Below are 20,378 nucleotides of genomic sequence, written 5' to 3' on the forward strand. Positions count from 1 at the left end.
TAGGTAGCAACCCAAACAATTTCAAAGAGAATTTGATGAAAACAGGAACATTTTTGTCTACATTTTTCACAGTAAAAAAAAAAAAAAATACTGATCAGCGCTACCACTGAAATAAAGAGGACTGCTTGGGTGAACGTGCTCACTAATGGAAAAGGCTTGCAATCTGTCCCATGGATAGGATCTTTATTTTCTTCCTGGCTGTGTCTTCTAGGCTTTTCTCTTTCTGTCTTCTTTCTTGCAATATAACAAAATTAATGTTGATTACTTGATTGTTATTTGATGTTTCTCTGGTTTATTTGTCTGTATTCTTTTCATTTCCATCTTACTCTGTAAAAATGAATAAAGATTTAATCAAGAAATATAAACAAAGTCCCTTGTACCAGCTTCCCAAACCCTCAGCAGCCGGAACTTCCCTTTTGATCTGCTGATCACCTGGCATGCTCTCTGTGAGAATCGGTTTATTTGTAAAACTAGATTATAAACTCTTTTAAGGAAGGGCTCAAGCCTTCTCGTTGTTGTGCATGAAGCAGAGCATACTACTGGCACTCAACAAATAATAATAATAACTGCTGCTGCTCAGGAACCCGTATTGCCAGAGGCAGGGAGGGAGGAAAGGGAGGAGTAGCAGACATTGAAAATATTGATAATCCTCAGAGGCCAAGACTTTTAGGGCTTACTAGAGAAGCTCAAAACTAGGGTAAAGCAATATTGTAGAGTCAGAGCAGCTTTATTTCTCCATGTGAATTGCACTAGAGGTATATTTAAATTGTCCTACTAGAATAGATTAATGATCCATTTCTAATCTGACATTTTGCCTCTATCAGTAACCAAGCTTGAATGCCTCAGAACATACTTTAACTCGCTATGTGCCCACTATATACCAAGAACTTTCCAAACAGTGAAGACAGATGGTCCCTGTTCTGTGGGCCTCTTGGACTAACAAGTAGTTAAGTTACCAGAGGCAAGAGGAAAAGGGAAGGGGAACAATAATAGGCAGATGAAGCCTAATTTATATATGGCAGCTTGATTCACCGTAAGCAGCATGTCGGAGAGGGTTTTTAAGAGGGGTTTAAATCTGGATGATGTCAGGAAAGTTGTATCAAGCATAGGAGGCTACGTGGAAGAAGGCATAGAAGTGAGCATGGGAGAAGCTGAGAAAGGGGTAAACAAAGCTGGGAACATTGGCAGGGCAGAGGAGACAGGGAGCAACCTGAAGCTTGACAAGGGAGCAGGATTGGGATGGGACAGTTATGTAGAGCCTTCAGGGTGGTTAAAATTTAAATATGCAATGGCAGATATGGAGCCAGCTGAGAGGTTCAAAGATGGAAGTTACCCAATCAAATTGGCAAGCAAGGAAAATGAGTTTAGTGGCTCTGTTTTGTGTGGACTGAAAAGGGGTGGTGTATGTGTCTGGGCAGTTCTTTGGAGGTGAGAGAAAACAGCTGAGGGCCAAACTTCAAAAGGGACTTAAGTGTTCAAATGCCTAACTTATAGGTGCCTTGAAAATCACTGGAATCCACAATCCCTGTGTTAGGCACCTAAGCTTTCTATATTAGTGCCTGAGAATGGCATCCACAAAAGCCAGCACAAGAGGCATGGAGCTGCCTAAGACAGCTGATGAGAGATACCAATGAGAGGGGCAAGTCATAAGTCCCACTTCTGTCACCAAGATAAGTACTTAAGTCCAGACTGAAGAGAAACACTTCTCTCTGTTTGCAATCCACAACTGGCAATGCTCTCCTTGAGTCAGGTGCCTCAACCATTCTTGCAAAAGCAGCTTATGTGCATGCCTACTTCCAGACACAGCTGAGGCTAGAAAGGGGTGCTCTCTTATCTTTAGCTCAGTGGTTTTAATGTACTCATCCAGGATATGGGAGACACTGTTTCAGTTTCCCTCTCTACCCACTGAGGAGAAGGGATTTGAACAGGGATTCCCATCTCTCAGATAAACATCCCAACCATTGGACTACAGAGTCATTCTCACTCTTTTGCTGGGCCAATTAATATTAAATTAGTTAATGCAAAGTTGAACAGCTTCAACAGAAGAGATTGAGAGAGCCCCACATTAGCATATTGTGTAGTCCAGTGGCTAGGGCACTTACCTGAGAGGGGGGAGACCCTTCCCATCATCAGGAAGGAGGGAATATTGAACTAGGACAGTGTTTAATTTATGCCAGGTCTTGCTAGGGCTGAGCCCCAACACCTCTTGGCTTGCTGCATCAGTTCTGAATGTAAAAAAATTGCTTGAGCCCCTGTACCTCTTTCATTACAAATTAAGCACTGAATTGGGGTCTCCTGCATCCCAGATGAGTTCCTGAGCCACCTCCTCCCATGTTTTGTGTGGAGTGAGGTAAATTCTGAGCACACCTGCAGGTGAGATAGGTGGGACAATCCCAATCTTCACCTGGTTTAAAGATTGAGCTGGGGCTTAGGTGTAAAATAGGGGCCTAGATGCCTACCTGAGGCAGCACTATGCCTGGTCACAGGCAGAAATGTAGTTGCCTAGGGAACTTTTACAGGGGAAATGCACCTAGTAAATTTAGGTATTTACAGGGTTAGGTAGTAGCTGAGTGGGTGTTTTGTGTATATTAGTAGTACCTAAATCCCTTTGTGGATCTGGGCCTGAGTTATTTGTTGAACCTGGAGTACTCAGAGCAGGTGAGGCTCATCATCCAATTAGGCATTCATAAATAGGCTTGGATGCCTTTGAGCAAGAGTTGGTAGCTATAGGAGAAGACTCCAGGTTTAGAGAGGGATTCTCTGTAACTCAAAGTGGAGTTTGGTATGTATCTGATTTATCTCTGGGCTAAAATCCTCTATATTCATTTATCTCTTGTTCTTAAATGTATATAGAATTATATGCCGCTTATCCTAAAGTTCCAGATGACCAGAGTGGTTTAAGGCACAGCTTCTATTTGAGTTGAAACATAAAGTTATAACCTGCTCACAGAGATGGATTTTATCCTATTTGAGAAGGATTCTTGTGTGACTTGTGCGAGAGGGTTCCAATGTGGTTTTCTCTATACTACTATAGTGGCTCTATTTTACAATATAGTCTTATGAGCCAAGATAGTAATGAAGGAAACCTCTTCCTGATCTGAATCGTGATCAGTATGGTCTGAAATATGAGACTAGCTGGGCCTTGTAGGGTCTTGTGGATGATGTCAGGGAGGTTGTACCACATATAGGGGTCCAAGTGAAAGAAGGTATAGAAGCTATTGTGTGAAAAGGTGAGGGAAAGGGCTGTTTAATCCACTAGCGTGGCAATGGACTAGGACTCGGGATACCTGGATTCTATTCGTGGTTCTGTTTGTGACCTTGGGCAAGTTATTTTTCCTCCGTGCCCCAATCTTCCCATCTGCAAAATGTAAAGCACTTGGAGCTCTATGGATGAAAAGTCTTCTGTAAGAGTTGGGTGGTAATTCATTTATTATATTATAACTCTTATTCCAGCTAGTGTAACTACAGGTTCATATAAACCTTAAATTATTTTAAAATCTTACTAAGCTATTTGCCTCAATAATAATATACTACAGATGTAAATGCCACAGTTTATGTATAGATAAACTAACCCTCTTACCCAGTGAAATGCTGATGCCTTTTTAAATTCATTCAGGTGCCCTCTACTCCTTCTATTATTAAAGGCGTCTGGTTTCTCCTTGTTCAGACAACTTATTATTTTATGTACCTCAATTTTGTCCTCTTTTATTCTTCTCCTTTCCAAATAAAATAGTTCTAGTCTTAATCTTTCTCTGTTTAGAAACCCCTAACATGTTTCTAATCACTTTTATTGCCTCTAGCTATCTAATTTAGTTATCTATCACTCCTCCTCTCACTGGATCTTTTAGAGCTAGTTCAAAAGCCATCAGCGGGGAAAGAAACTTAAGGATGGTCTTGTGGTTAAAGTATATCACTAGGAATCAAAAGGTCTATTCCCAGATCTCCTGCTCTGTGATCTTGGGCTTGTTGTTTAACTGCTGTGTACCTCAGTTTCTCCAGCTGCACAAGGGGATAATAATTTTTACATATGGGTGTTGTGAGGCTTAATTAACGTAAAGTGCTGCTTGACTATTGGATGGAAGGAGCTGTAGAAGTGCAGCATATGAAATATAGTAATTTAATTTGTTTTTCAAAGATGCAGTTGTGTGTTTTGGCTGTTGAGGTGTGTAATTCCTTGTTAACTCTTTAACAGCATATGATAGGAATGTTTTGTATTGGTTACACTAATGTAACATTAGGTTCCAAATAAATTCATTCGGGTCATTTCTCTTTGATGTTTATGGTGAACATCAAATGGAAAGTCTGAATTACAAATTGGATAGGACAAGTAGACTCATGATCTTAATGTGTCCTAAGAGAGCCCCCATTTAAGCCCTGTTGGGAGCAAAATACAGAGCAGTCTCTGATCCCCTGTATAGTAGCACAGGGCCCAAACCTGTAAGGTGCCAAGTACCCTCCACTCCCATTCCTGCTTAGTAGGCTGCAGGATGAGGCCATAAGGACTACTGGCTTGTCCCCAGTTTAAATAGACCAATTAACTTTGTGGTAAATTAGGAATACCATGCTTTTCAAAAGCACTATTGGGGATGACCAAACTAGTTGGATGCTAGGGACAACAAAAGAGGTTTACAACCTAATTTTTAATGTGAAACTTGAGGATACAAAATTTTGGTCATAACTGAGGTATTTCTCACCTGCTCTATATCTGCCTATTCTTCTCCCTTCCCTTCGTCCTTGGCACCTCTCTTCTCCTGTAGTGCACTCAAGAAAATTCTAAGTGGCACTACTTTCAGATCCTGTCTAGTTAGGATACATCTCACCCCTCTTTTCCGCACCCCCACCCCGATTTGTTTGGTCTTTGTTCCCCTTGCTCTAAGGAGGGGGCCAACCCTGCAAGATTTTTCACGTGAGACTGATGAAGTCAGTAGGGCTACTTTTACGATTAAGGGTATCAGAACGGGCCCTAAGGCTGGTATCTTCTCTGCAACTCTAAAGAAGAGGGGATTGGATTGCATTGTTTAGCAGTGGAAGCCAGTGGTGGGGGTGTTCTTCTTTTCCCATCTCCATTGCAGATGGAGCTGCTGGGGGGGGGGTGTAACATTTCCTGTGAAAATCAATGGAATCTATCAGATTTTCAAAGCTTAGACCTGAGCTTCCCTTTGCCCCCACCTGATGGGCAGCTGGCTCTACCAGCCTCTCACTACTTGCTGTGACCATTATGTAAATCTAACCATGGACTATATTTGCTCTTTCACCCAAGCAGTTATCACACACATTTCCCTAACACTTCAAAATTATGCCTTCCAAACATTTCCTGATGTAAAGTTAAAAGTCATCTATTGCCAAAGTGATTTTTCAGCCCTAGCGGGCATGTTTTTTTCTTTTTTTTTTTTTTTTGTATAGTTCAGATAGTTTGAAGCTCTTTACACAGGCTACCAAGGGTCAGTTGCTGGGTATATTCAAAAATATATATTTTTAAAATTACTCTGTGCCCTAAAATGATCTGTGATGTTCCCCTGTCATGGATTCCCTTTAAAACTGCTCATTTGAGTGTAACGTTTCCTTCCTTATGCAGGCTGTTGGACCACACAGGATATAGTACAAAAAAGTGGGTTTGTTTCTTACCCCCCCCCTTCCTCAACTCTGATCCCAAGCCTACAGCTGTATCAGAGCAGATGGCCCCTCATCCCACATTGACTTCTGGAGGCCACAAGCAGGCGGACCCTGTACCCTTGCAGAGCCCCAGTGAAGTCAGTGAGTGTGCATGCATAATGATCTGGTAGGCTGCAGCTCTGGAGTCTCAATCCTTCAGTCTCTCACTTAGTAAAGCTGCCAGTCCTCAACCTCCAAACTGAAACACCTTGCTCATGTTCAGATCCTAGTCTTTCTCCTCAGACTTTCCACTTCAGGTCCCTCTGCTCTCATTGGCCTCCATGGGAACAGGAAAAGATCCTCCCATCCCTCTCAACCCTTTCTCTCAAGCTTTTGGCATTTTTCTTTCAATAGTTGTTTTCTCTATCCAGGCTTAAATGCTGTGCACCTGGTTTTTAAACTGATTAAAGTGGTTTGTCCTAAAATAGCAGTGAGATGATAAAACAAAGCACGTGTGTGTTTAGGTTTTTAAATCAAGACTTCTCTCATTTTCCACTCACTCCCTGGAGCATGTCAGCTTGATAACGCATCCAGCTCTTTTCTAGAATCCTGCTAGTGTCCTTGATCTTTGTGAAGCGTGTTTCAGCACCAAAAAACTTGTCATTTTCCCCCTAAATGCCCTACAGTGACCTTTGCTTAAGGTTGCATTTGCTGTCTTTGTGAAATGCAACTGTGACAAACACAATTGAAACTTCAGTCTTGTGACTGGGCTAGTATTAAAGGGGGAAAAAAAATAAATATGCCAAATAGACCAAAAAGTAGGACCCAGTGAAAACCTTTTGGAGGAGGAAGAGAAGCATGACAACTAACACCTGCATTGTATTGAAGTAAAAATAAACCAATAAATGCCCTGGCTCTGGAGGAAAGAGAAGGGTTTGGCAAGAGGAGGAAACTAGTTTTTTAAAAAAGAAAAAAATATTCAAATCCTTAGCCTCAGAATGGAACTACTTCAGTATACCAAAATTGTCACAGAAGGTATGTGTACCCTGAAACCAAAAAGGAAGCAGAAAAGCAAGACCAAACAATAGTGTGGTGAACCAAACAGGGGACCTTCAGGAAATGGAAATCTAGCCTTAGCAAAGGAAAGGCACATAAACTAAAGCTGTAAAAATGGGAAGGAGGAAATCTAGGAGGAAATTTTCAAGAGCAAATAGCCAAATAAGTTAGTTTTTTTTTTTAAAAAAAATCAAATATTTTCAAGAGAATTGGTGGCTCTGCTAGACTAGCTGAGAGTTAAGGGTGCAATTAAAGATGACAAGGACATTGCAGAGGCTAAATTTATCTTTTGCTTTGGCCTTCTGCAGGGAGGATGCTGGGAAGATACCCATCCCATACCAGCTCTATTCAGATAATAAAAATGAGGCCCTGTCTAAGATTGAGGTGTTGAAGAGGAAGTAGAAGATCACAATGATAAAGTACCAAGACATCCAGCTCAGATGACATTCACCAAAAATTTTGAAGAAATTTAGGAATGAAGTGGCTGGTAGCGGTTAACAAAATTGTACTATATCTCATTAAAATCCATTATCTTGCTGCATCAGAGAATGGGAGGATGGCAAATGTCTGTCTCTTACAAAGGTGCTAATCATTGACCAGAAAAATTGGTTGAAAATAATTAGGGAGTTACAAATCGTTTAGATTGACACCCAAAAGTGTTTTCTAGGACTAATTTTTAATAATTAAATATCTGAATGGTGAGGTGACAAATTTGTAAATGAGACATAATTATTTAGTCAAGACCAGAGAAGACTAGCAAAAAGAAAAGGAGTACTTGTGGCACCTTAGACTAACAAATTTATTTGAGCATAAGTTTTTATGAGCTACAGCTCACTTCATCAGGTGCATCACAAGCACATCTTTGGGCTCCTTCTATTTCTTTTTTTTAAGACAAGGTGACCAAAACCGACACCGTCTTGCAGGGATGACAATTTGGGTGGTGCCTCTTAGGTGCAGCACAGAACTCGCAGTTCATAGGGAGAACTGTGTGAGAGTCCTGGAAGAAAGAAATGCCAGAACATGCTTCCGGTACTTCTGTAGCTCATGAAAGCTTATGCTCAAATAAATTTGTTAGTCTCTAAGGTGCCACAAGTACTCCTTTTTCTTTTTGCGAATACAGGCTAACACACTGCTACTGTGAAACCTGAGAGAAGACTAGATAACTTCAAAGGAACCTAATAAAGCTCGGTGAAAGAGCACAGTGGATTTCAGTGTTGACAAATGCAGTGTAATACAGACAGGTAGAAATACTTTGAACTATTCATACGTGTTACTGAGTTCTAAAAAACTGTACCAAACTGGGGAAAGACCTGGGCATCATTGTATACAAATCAATTAAAACCTCGCCTCATGTTGGGGGTGGGGAGAAGCAAACAAAACATGAGGGCATATAAAGAATGGAATAGAAAATAGTTCAATTTAGTTCAACTATATACTCTCTTTACATTCACTCCAGCCCCATTGAGCCAGGTTATGGTGCTGGAGTACCATAAAGGGGGAGGGGGGTGGGGAGATGGGCATAAAGAGGTTCTCAAAGCCAAGGTTCCAGCTGGGGGAGGATTTCTTTGGTGCAGGTAGACAACTGTTAGGCTGCCTTCCAAGCACCTCTTGCAAGCTCTGGTGTAGGGGACCTGGCTGCAGGTGGGAGGGGAAGTGCTGCTAGCATGGCTGTGGAGATTCTGAACAGTACTGCAGCTCTTAGGGCAGCCTGGGGAAGCTGCTGTAACTTCGGCCCCAGAGTTGTCTAAGTGATGCTGGGAGCCTCTCCAGTCCCTGGAGCAGCCCAGGATTGGGAGGGCACATAGGTGGCTTAAAGTCAGCGCACAAGTTGTGGCAGAACTCTCTTGAATGCCATTGTGGTACTTTTGGGGACATGCCAGTACTTCTGTGCCAGAAGTACCGGAAGAATGTTCTGGCATTTCTTTCTTCCAGGAGTCTCACACAGCTCTCCCTATGGACTGCGAGTTCTGTGCTGCACCTAAGAGGCACCACCCAAATTGTCATCCCTGCAATACGGTGTCGGTTTTGGTCACCTTGTCTCTTTTTTTTTTTAAAAAAAAAAAAGGGGGGGGGAATAGGAGCCCAAAGATGTGCTTGTGATTGATTGATTGATTTTATTTTAAATCCCCCAGGAATACTCAGATGGAAGTCTAAATATTGGGACTGTTAAGGTTAGAGGGGAGAACACACACAAATATGTACAAAATAAATAATGTCGTTGAGGAGGTGAGTTACTATAGAAAATTCTTTCCTGGGTATCTGGCTGGTGAATCTTGCCCATATGCTCAGGGTTTAGCTGATTGCCATGTTTGGGGTCAGGAAGGAATTTTCCTCCAGGGCAGATTGGAGAGGCCCTGGAGGTTTTTCGCCTTCCTCTGTAGCATGGGCCATGGTTGACTTGAGGGAGGCTTCTCTGCTTCTTGAAGTCTTTGAACCATGATTTAAGGACTTCAATAGCTCAGACATGGGTGAGGTTTTTCATAGGAGTGGGTGGGTGGCCTGCGCTGTGCAGGAGGTCGGACTAGATGATCAGAATGGTCCCTTCTGACCTTAGTATCTATGAATCTAGGAGGTGCACTTCATTTGAATCTTTCCTAGAACACCACAACAGGGGTGGTGTAACAATGGGAAAGGTTTCTAAAGAGTAGCTTTCTTCTGACAATGAACTTTATTAAAATATGGAAACTAGTATTATCCCAAAGATGTACTCTGCTTTTCTGAAGAGCTTCTGTCCAGAACTTGCCCCTTCACCCCTCCCCCCCCAAATCTGGCTTTCTGTTATAGATTTAAAGAAACTGTTCACATTCTCACCAAGAGGACATTTAATAAAATACAACGTCCGCAAATTGAAAACTCATGCAAAGAAATGAATATTTTACCCACTTCATAATTTACCTGTGGATCTCCTGGACACAGATACCACTAAGCGCAAGAGCTTACTATAATTCATTCAGTTCAGCTCTGGGTGGTAGCAATGGACGCCACCCATCTTCAGCAGCATGCCAGCCTTCTGGTCCTGGCTGGTATTGCTCCCCAAGCTATTAGGCACAAAGTCAGGGCCCTGGCCACATTATTGCACACAATCAACTATCACGATGGCTTACTTCATGATTGCATCTTAAAGCCCCACTAAAAACACCAGCTAAAGTCAAGATGCCCCTTTTCTGAAATAGTTGAGCCTCTCACACAGTACATCAAACACAACCTTTCTAAGGATCAGCAGCAACCTGTGGTTGGATCAAGAATGCATTTCTTGGTAGTTGTGTCCCCTAGTCTCTCTGGATCAGCTCACGCATGCCCCTTAGAACATCCATATGAACCAAAAGATCCTTCTTCATTACAACAGGATATGTTGTCGCAGGCAGTTTAACTTGCGTCTTTACTGTTGGGACTGCTTAAGCTCCCTGCCTGCCCCTGTAGCTCAAGAAAAAACAGCGTGTCATCTGGTTATGGACTGCACTCTTTAGCATCTTGATGGTGGATGGATGTGCTTGATTTCTCTGCATGATCCTGCCATGATAGAGTGGCTACATCACTTACCCAGCATCTAATTCATTGTGCCGTCAGACTCCATACACCAGAAGAAGTGTGTAGCCTTCTGATGAACAGAGGTATGTGATTGGAGCTAATGGGGGAGAGAAGACGGTATAAAAGTTGTTAAAACGCATAAAAATGAGAGAAAGTGAGGAAGGAAAAACTGCACTGAAAACTGGGGCGGGGGGGAAATGGACCAAAAAAGGGGAGATGACCACAACTGCATCAGGATGTGGTGTGTGTTGTTACACAAAGCTATCCTAAGGATCTAGGAGATTCCACAAAAAAGAAGCCTGGGACCCGCTAGTCGGTGGTGGTAACACAATCAGAGAGTTAGTCTATTTTAAATGATTTATTTTTAATTGTGTTCTGTTGTGTTGGAGATCGGTAAACATGGAGCCATAAACCGATGCACTATAATAGACTTTGAATAAACTTGCAGCAAATATTGTCAAAATAATTCCAGGGTGTTAGATTCTAGTAACCAGGGAGGAGAGTTTGTATACATTTTTATGACTGTAAAGTAAAGTTCATGAGCTGTATGTGGAAAACCTAGTTCGTTCTCATGACCTCTATTTTATGTTCCATGTCAGTGCAACAATGAAGTCAGAAATCCATCTGGTAAGTTATAACCTCCCTGCAGATTTCGAGTTCATTGTTATGAGCTTGATCTTACCTCCTACTAGCCTGGGGTGGGCAAACTTTTTGGCCCGAGGGCCACATCTGGGAATAGAAATTGTATGGTAGGCCATGAATGTTCACAAAATTGGGGGTGGGGTGTGGAAGGGGGTTGAGGGCTCTGGCTGGAGGTGCAGGCTCGGGAGGGGCAGAAATTAGGAGTTCAGGGTACGGGAGTGGGCTCCGGCTGGGGGTGTGGGTTCTGGGGTGGGGCTGGGGATGAGGGGTTTGGCCTGCAGGAGGGTGCTCTGGGCTGGGATTGAGGAGTTTGGAGGGGGATCAGGACTAGAGCAGGGGGTTGGGGCATGGGGGGGCGGGGAACAGGAGTGCAGGCTCCGGGCAGCACTTACCTCAAGTGGCTCCTGGAAGCAGCAGCATGTCCCTTCTCCAGCTCCTACGCAGAGGTGCAGCCAGGCGGCTCTGCACGCTGCTCTGGCCACAGGCACCACCCCTGCTGCTCCAATTGGCTGTGGTTACTGCCCAATGGGAGCTGCAGGGGTGGAGCTTGGGCTGGGAGCAACATGCAGAGCAGAGCCCCCTGGCTGTCCCTGTGCATAGGAGCTGGAGAGGGGCCATGCTGCTGCTTCCTGGAGCCGCATGGAGCGGCCCCTGACCCCGCTCCCCAGCGGGAGTTCGAGGGTCGGATTAAAATAGCTTGCCCACGCCTATTCTAGCCAGTGGGAAAGAAGCCCTGGATTTCAAAGCGAACAGGATTGAGTCCTACATATTGTCCCCCTATGGAGACTTTCCAATTCAGAGGCTACTTTTCCTATTCCAATGGCTCTTTTTTTCTTCTTCCCCCCCCCCCCTCCCACAATGGTCACATTTCTACTGGAAAGTTTATTCCTGCTACTAGCAAATATTTACATTTAAAAATGTGCTTACATGAAATCTTGAATGTTCTGGGATGGCCAAGAAAGAATTTGAGAGGAAGCTTGAATTAGGAGAAATGCTAGTTTATGGGAAGGAATAGGATATGATTAAAGCACAGAATGAGCTCCTTTAATCTTACAGCAAATATGATGTTTGTGGGATATGAGGATTATAAATTGCTTGTGAATAATCAGAGTTCAAAATACTGATTTTAATGCAGGCTACAGAATCAGAATCTCAGGGTCCAAAGCTCACCAATGGAAATTGTAGGGGGGAAATTATTTAGAGAAGGGGAAAAACTAAAACGAGGAGGCTTGCCTGAACACAAATCACAATGTTGAGACATTAGATTGAACTGTTTCCACATACAGCATGTGGATTTTACTTCACATGTTAAAATCCAAACCTGACCAACACTAATGCATATCAAATCACACATCCGGCTGAAGGGGAGAGAATTCCTAGAATCCCCCTCTGACTCAAGTGGGTAATAATATTATAGTGGACCACTAGGTCTACTGTAGATAAAGTTTATTTTTTTTCTAAGGTTATATTCCCTGTTAGATTTTTGTAGTTCTTTAACTACACAGGGGAACAGTGTGCTACCTTTTGGTCTTTTCACTGATCATGCACTGATCTGTGCTTCCCTCCGTTCAATTGCAAAGTATTTCTGTGGCTTGGAATACACTACAGACTTATGTCGGCATAACTACATTGCTCAAGGGTATGGAAAATCAACATCCCTGAACGATGCAGGTATACTGACCTAAACTCCGGTGTAGACCGCGCTATGTTGATGGGAGGACTTCTGATGTCAACATAGCTTCTGCCTTTCGGGGAGGTGGAATACCTATGCCAACAGGAGAAGCTCTCCTGTTGACGTAGATACCGACTTCACTAAGCGCTATAGTGGTGCAGCTGCTCTGCTACAGCATTTTAAAGTTCTAATGAACTGAGAATATTGAACACTAAATTTCTAATCAATGACCGTGCCAACATGCTGTGCCTTACAGAGAAGCCCATGAAATATAAGGGAGAGTGTAGTGCATGACTGGAGGAACTTTTCCCATGCTCCCCTTTACAGGCTACAATGAAAGTTATTGTTATTGTTTAATATACTTGACTCGTATCATCCTGTTCTCCTCCAGGAGAAACAATCCTGCAAGACCCTGAATATTGACTAACTGCTCAGGCTAAAGGGGCAACAAGACAAAACAGTGAAGCAGAACTGGGTCTTGCATAGAACGCCATGCAAATTTTGCCATGGACTTCAATAGTAGCAGGAACCGAGTTGTGTGTGTCCTCCTGTCTGAACTCTGGCAATAATCTATGTGGACACCTCCTTTACCAATGTTATCCAAGTAGAACCATATTTTGTTTGGACATCATGGCATGTGGACACAGTAAGAATAAAATAATAATACAACCTTGCTCTTAGACATCACTGTTCATCAGCAGATCTCGAAGCACTTTGCAAAAAGGGGTATCTATCATTATCCCCATTTTACAGAAAGACTGCACAAACTGAGGCACAGTGAAGTGACTTGTCCTAGGTCACCAAGCAAGTCAGTGACAGAACCAGGAAAACAACCTAGGTCTCCTGAGTCCCAGACCAGTGCTCTATCCACTAAACTGTCTAAAAAAAGAAAATGGGAACAAAGTCTCTCCATTTTTGGCATGGAAAACCACCCTCTGTGAAGCTTACTGATTTTAAAAAAATATACATAGAGTATGTTAAAAAGACCTATGAACTCATTACTAGGCTGAGCCTGCAGTTCTTGATTAAGATAGAAACAAACATAAATGAGTCCCTTTCAGAAACTCTGCCCAAATATCTACTCCATTACAACAGATGGATGGTATTGTCACTGATACTATGTGGGTGAGTGTAGCCTATCGTAGAAAAGAACTATTACCACAGTAACTTTTTTTTTTAAATGCTTGCATGAATCCATACTGTAGGTGTTGTGCTCAAGACATCAGGATTCAGAACAGTGCCTGGGGTTGCATGCATAACCTACCTACATCCTTCCACCATGTTGGTCATCCTGTCTGATCTTCCTCAGTACCCTGAGGATGAGAGGTGTCGGTAGGAAGACCCATGGAAACATCTGGCTATTGTCCAAGAGGAATGAATGTGTTGGATGTCCCGGATGACTCTTGCCTTTGGATCAGATTAGGTTGTGTTTAGTTTTGTGTTCCATGCCAAACAGGCCCACCAGAGGGGTTCCCCACCTCAGGAACAGAATAGTATCTAGTGATTTGGAGAGAGCACTCACGCTAGGTTATGTGCTTTCTGCAAAGACATGCTTTCCCTGGAAAATGGAATGCTGCTGCAGGTGTAATGTGGTGATAGACATACCTATGTTGAGAGGCTATAAAGCTTTGGAATGGCTGAACTCCTCAGTGTGTCTGTTAGCTGAAATAATATTAGAGGACAATTGTATTGTCCACTTAAAAACTGCACAAAGCTGCACTTCAGATGAGGTAGGAGTGCCTTGCAAGCTAGATTGCCCTGAGTTACAAGGTATTTATATGGAGATTGGTCTTCACGCATGTCCAGAGGCTTTGAATTGTGAGTTGAGCCATCTGAGCAACCTTGAAATTTTGAGGCATCCATCATGGGTACAGCAAATGAGGGAGCTGAAATGAAGGAGGTGCCTTTGCAAGTATGTTGTGGTTTCATAAGAGAGACAACAACCTCACAAGGTACAGAGACTTGGCTAGGGGGACTGGCGCACTATTCTCAGTGAGCCTTGCAACAGTGTCTGTCCAGATAAGTAACATGCACGTATGAGGACTAACAGTCACAAAGGCAAAATCTAACAGTTGTCTGAGGACTTTCCTGGGACTTGAGAGTCCTTGTGAATATTGTCTGGAATCTGTCTTGTCATAGGTGCGGGAACTAGAGGTGTGGGGGGTGTTGCTGCACCCCCTGGCTTGAAGTGGTTTCCCTCATATGCAGGGTTTACAGTTTGGTTCAATGGCTCTCAGCGCCCCTGCTATACAAATTGTTCCAGCATTGTCTTGTGGGATATGTTGTTGCAGATCTGGGGCTAGATTCACAAAGGCACTTAAGTGCCTAAATTCCAGAATCAGGCACTACTGGAATTCACACACACACACCCCACTCAGCTGCTGCTGAACCTTGTATGCACCTAAATGCTCTCAGCACCTAAATTTTTGTAGTAAAATTCTCTAGGCGCCTATGTTTCTGCCTCTGGGTATGAGCACTGCTGCCTCCCTCTAGGTGTCCAGATGCTTAAGCCCCAGTATGATGCATGAATCGGGAAGATTGGAGCCCACTTATTGGATTGGGCCCCATATGCAAGCTCACAAAACGAGGTGGGTGGGAACAACTAGGAACAACAATGACCTCCCTCATACCTTTTAGTCTAGTGGTCAGGGAACTCATCTGGCATATGGAAGACTGCAGTTCAAGTCTCTTCTCTCCTGTTCAAATCCTTTCTGCTCAGGTGATCTGCCACTGCTCAGGTAAGTGCACTAACCACTAGGATACAGGATATTCTGATGTGGGGCAGCCTCAGTCTCTCCTGTTGGATTAAAGAATTAAAGAGCTATTGGGCCAGAGACAGAGCAGTATCACAGTGATTCTATAGCCTGGTGGTTAGAGTGCTCACCCAGGATGTAGGAGACCTAGGATCCAGTCCCCCTGCTCCAATTAATCTTCAATTATTTATTCAAAGTGGGACAGCTGCGCAATTAATGTACAGTTAATGGCCACCTGTAAAATATTTGGTTTAAGTGACTTGTTCAGCATTGTGTAAGTACTTTGTGGCAGAGGCAGGAATAGAATCTAATTCTCCGTGCTGTCATTCAGCTTCTCTCACACTCATTGACGTCAGATTAGGAGCAGAATCCAGCCCCCAGTCTCACCTTAATCACCGTCCATGCTTGGAGTGACCATCTTTTCAAAAGGCAAAAATGGGACACATGCAGGAGCCCCTCCCTTGCTTCTTCTTTTCCTCCGAAGCCCTGGCCAGGCTGGAAGCTGGAGCCAAGCAGTGGTAAGAGTCACCCAGGGAACTTGGGCCACTGTGGGGTGCTCTGGACTTTGCATCTGCCCCAGGTGTGGGGCCACAGGGCTCTGGGTACTGCCCCTGCCCCGAGCATTGACTCCGCACTCCCATTGGCCAGAACCACAGCCAATGGGAGCTGAGGGTGATGCTTGCAGGTGAGAGCAGCACTCGGAACCGCCTGCTGCACCTCCACCTAGGAAGCAGACCTGCTGGCCGCTTCAGGGGTGCTCTGCAGTGCCAGGTCAGGCATGAAGCCTGCCTTAGCCTCCCTGCTGCGCCGCTGACTGGGAGCCACCGGAGGTAACCCCATACCCCAGCCCTGAGCCTTCCCAACCCCTCATCCCCAGCCCCACCCCAGTTAGAGCCCTCACCAGCTGTCATACCCCTGCCAAAGCCCAGTGAAAGTGAGTGAGGGTGCGAGCCACCAAGGAAGGGGGGAATGTAGTGAGTGGTGGGCAGGGAAAGGGCATGGCCTCAGGGGAAGAGGCAGGACTAGGGTGTTTGGTTTTCTGGGATTAGAAGGTTGGCAATCCTACCCTGAGCCTCAGGAATGCAGAGTGGCGCTGCAGGGAATCTTGGGCAAATGTCTCTGAGTCGTAGATTATCAGGGTTGGAAGGGACCTCAGGAGGTCATCTAGTCCAACCCCCTGCTCAAAGCAAGACCAATCCCCAATTTTTGCCTCGCATCCCTAAATGGCCCCCTCAAGGATTGAACTCAGAACCGTGGGTTTAGTGGGCCCATGTTCAAACCACTGAGCTATCTTCATTCAAGTCCTGGTTCCAGGCTGAACTCTGCATCTGGGGACTGTCCTGCCAATTTGGAACAGGCGGTCACCCTACCGCACTGCTTTATTATGTTTCCATTTGTTTACACATTTGTGTGGATCTACTATATATTATATACATGGCCTAAAATATCAAGAAACTGCATGTAAGAAGAATGTGCTGATTGTAGTCAGCAATACCAGAATTGTATGCATTTAATATTCCATAGGGCCTTTGACTTTTTTCATTATTCAGTCTTTAAAAATTTAGAGATTTTTAAAAATATCAATGAATATCTGTACATCCTTGCATTTTATTAATACCCTAGTAAAATGTCCATAGGGCACAGGAGTTAATCCATATTAATTTCAGAAACAAAGGCATGTGAGAATGCAGAAATCTTTTTGGAAACTGGATCTCCTTACCCAGACACACTGCGTATGTTATTGTTGTAAGTGTGACCTAAACCTTCCTTTTCTTGTATGGAGTTCTATCAGAATCTAATATTACTGAAATGGAAGGGGGTGTGTGTGTGTGTGTGTGTGGGTGTGTAAATATTGATCTGCATGTATGTATATTTTGCAGGGTTGTTGCACAGAATATTTTTTATAACCTAGATGTCTGTGAAGTCTCAAGCTCACTTCTCAAGGTGGGAGTCTCTAAAATTCTAAGGCCTTGTCTACACTAGAAAGTTTTATACCAGTTTATTTATACCAGTATAGTTAAAGTGGTACGATTTTCCCCTCACCGCCCTGCACACGTGCGCACACACCTCCAATGTGGAGGCAATTATAGCAGTGTAGCAGTATGTATATCATTATAGTTATTTCCATATGGGAAGAGGAACAAGCTATATAGATATGTCCCCTTTATAGTGTTATAGCAGTGTCCACACTAAGGATTATACCACTATAACTGCATTGGTTTAAAAAAAAATCACCCACTAATCAACATTGCCAGTAAAAATTTTTAAGTGTAGACCAGCCTGAAACTGGTCCAGAGCACACTAATATAGAAGGATGCAGAGTTGGGAAAACTGCTTGTGGACTGGGGTTGGACATTTATATCTCGTTTTTGTTTGGTTTTTTTTAGTAAGGTTTTTGACTCAGTCCCACAAGATGTTCTCATAAGCAAACTTAATGCAGTCCAGATGAAATTACTATAAGGTGGGTGCACAACTGGCCTAAAGACTATACTCTGAGTAGTTATCAATGATTCGCTCTCAAACAAGGAGGATGTATGTACTGGGGTCTCGTGGGGTCAGTCCTGGGTCTGGTACCACTCAACTTAATTAATGACTTGGATAATGGAATGGAGAGTGCATATAAAATCTGCAGCTAATAACAAGCTAGGAAGGGTTGCAAGCACTCTGGAGGACAGGATTGGAGTTCAAAAGGACCTTGACAAATTGGAGAATTGATCTGAAATCAAAAAGATGACCCTCAATAACGGCAAGTGCCAAGTACTTCATTTAGGAAGGAAAAACTGCAGCTCACCTACAAAATGGGGATAACTGGCTAGGTTGTAGTACTGCTGATAAGATTCTGGGAGCTATAGTTAGGGCCCTACCAAATTCACAGTCCATTTTAGTCAATTTTGCAGTCATATGATTTTTTAAATGGTCAAATTCATGGTTTAAGATGGTTACGTCTGAAATATCAGTGTTGTAATTCTGGGGATCCTGACCCAAAAATGGATCATGGGGGGGGGGGGGGATGTCACAAGGCTATTGTAGGAGAGTCATGGGATTGACACCCTTACTTCTGCACTGCTGCTGAGGCAGGGAGCTGCCTTCAGAGCAGGGCAGACAGAGCAGCAGCTACTGGCTGGGCACCACCACCACCACCACCATCAGCAGCACAGAAGTGAGTGTCACAGGGTATGGGGGATAGGTTACCATACATCCAGGTTTTCCTGGAAGCCTCTACCCCAGTCACAGGCTGCCAGCTGTGGGGGTTCCTAGAGTTGAGTCTGACCTGGCTCCAGGAGCACCCCTGCAGGGGAACAAGAAATCCCAGCCCGAGCCAGGACTAGAAGCTGGAGCCTGGCCCACAGTAGGAGTCCTGGCTGGGGTGCCCCCAGCCCTGCCCCTCCCCTACAATAACCACATTTCACAGTATCGGAGGGGTAGCTGTGTTAGTCTGGATCTGTAAAAGTGGCAAAGAATCTTGTGGCACCTTATAGACTAACAGATGTGTCAAGGTTCCATCCCCACTCTGAACTGTAGGGCACAGATGTGGGGACCTGCATGAAAAAAACCCCTAAGCTTATTTTTACCAGCTTGGATTAAAACTTCCCCAAGGTACAAACTATTTTACCTTTTGTCCCTGGACTTTATTGCTGCCACCACCAAGCATCTAACAGGGAAAGAGCCCACTTGGAAATGTCTTTCTCCCCAAGCCTATACCCCTTTCCTGGGGAAGGCTTGATAAAAACCATCACCAATTTGCATAGGTGAACACAGACCCGAACAATAAAAAAGCAATCAGGTTCTTAAAAGAAGAATTTTAATTAAAGAAAAAGTAAAAGAATCACCTCTCTAAAATCAGGACGGTAAATACCTTACAGGGTAATCCGATTCAAAACATAAAGAATCCCTCTAGGCAAAACATTAAGTTACAAAAAGACACAAAAACGGGAATATACATTCCATTCAGCACAGCTTATTTTATCAGCCATTTAAACAAATCGGAATCTAACGCATATCTAACTAGATTGCTTACTGACTTTTTACAGGAGTTCTGATCTGCATTCCTGCTCTGGTCCTGGCACCAAAAAAAAAAAAAAAAAAAAAAAAAACAGACGGAGAACCTTTTGTTTCCCCCTGCCTCTAGCTTTCAAAGTATCTTGTCTCCTCGTTGGTCATTTTGGTCAGGTGCCTGCGAGGTTGTCTTTAGCTTCTTAACCCTTTACAGGTGAAAGGGGTTTTTCCTCTGGCCAGGAGGGATTTAAAGGTGTTTACCCTTCCCTTTATATATGACACGCCCCCCCAAATCACAGATAGGATGAAACACTGGCTGTGATTTCTTCCTGGAGCTCTAGGAGAAAACAGAGTTAATAAGACACAGGCACCTCTAAATATACTACCAAATATATGAAGACTAACAATATTTTTCACATCTCAAGGATGATTTTAACCAGTTGATTCTGGGAAACTTTCATGGGAGAGTGCATCAGCCACTTTGTTAGAAGCTCCTGAGATGTTGTATGTCAAAATCAAAATCTTGGAGAGCTAAATTCCACCAAATAAGTTTTATTTCCTGTGGTGGTATGAAGCCACTGTAGCGCAGCATGGTCTGTTTGCAGGTGGAAACGCCATCGCCAAACATATGGGCGTAGCTTTTCCAGAGCATAGACAATGGTGTAACATTCTTTTTCACTGACTGACCAGTGGCTTTCCCTCTCAGACAGCTTCTTTCTGAGAAACACTACAGAGCGGAATTCTTGATCTAGTCCTTCCTGCATAAAACTGCTCCCACAGTACGCTCAGACACATCTGTGGTTATTAGGAATGGTTTGTCAAAGTCTGGGGCCCTTAGTACAGGGTCAGACATGAGTGTCGCTTTAAGCTGGTTAAAGGCCTTCTGACACTCTTCGGTCCACTGAACGGCATTTGGCTATTAGTTTTTGGTTAGGTCTGTCAGTGGGGCAGTGATTTGCCTGTATTGTGGTATTGTATTGTATACACAATACATTGTATTGTGGTACAAATCGCTTGTAATATCCGGCCAAGCCTAAGAAGGATTGGACCTGTTTCTTTGACTTTGGGACAGGCCACTTTTGGATAGCAGCCACTTTGGCCTGTAGGGGGTTGATACTTCCTTGACCTACCTGGTGTCC

General features: G+C 43.7%; 1 protein-coding gene across 2 annotated transcripts in view; it reads left to right on the top strand.

Moving 5' to 3' along the window:
• KCTD1 (potassium channel tetramerization domain containing 1) overlaps positions 1 to 20,378 on the top strand; it is a 167,133-nt gene that overhangs the window by 9,775 nt on the left and 136,980 nt on the right. The window contains exon 1 of one of the 2 annotated variants that reach the window (XM_038392238.2): positions 2,659 to 2,782. The exons of the other annotated variant lie outside the window; for it this stretch is intronic. The gene's annotated coding sequence lies outside the window, so the exon portion shown is untranslated. Of the gene's footprint in view, positions 1 to 2,658; positions 2,783 to 20,378 lie in introns of those variants that run through there. 2 annotated transcript variants of the gene reach the window in all.

This window comes from Dermochelys coriacea, chromosome 2 (assembly GCF_009764565.3).
Source record: "Dermochelys coriacea isolate rDerCor1 chromosome 2, rDerCor1.pri.v4, whole genome shotgun sequence".
NCBI lineage: Eukaryota > Metazoa > Chordata > Testudines > Dermochelyidae > Dermochelys > Dermochelys coriacea.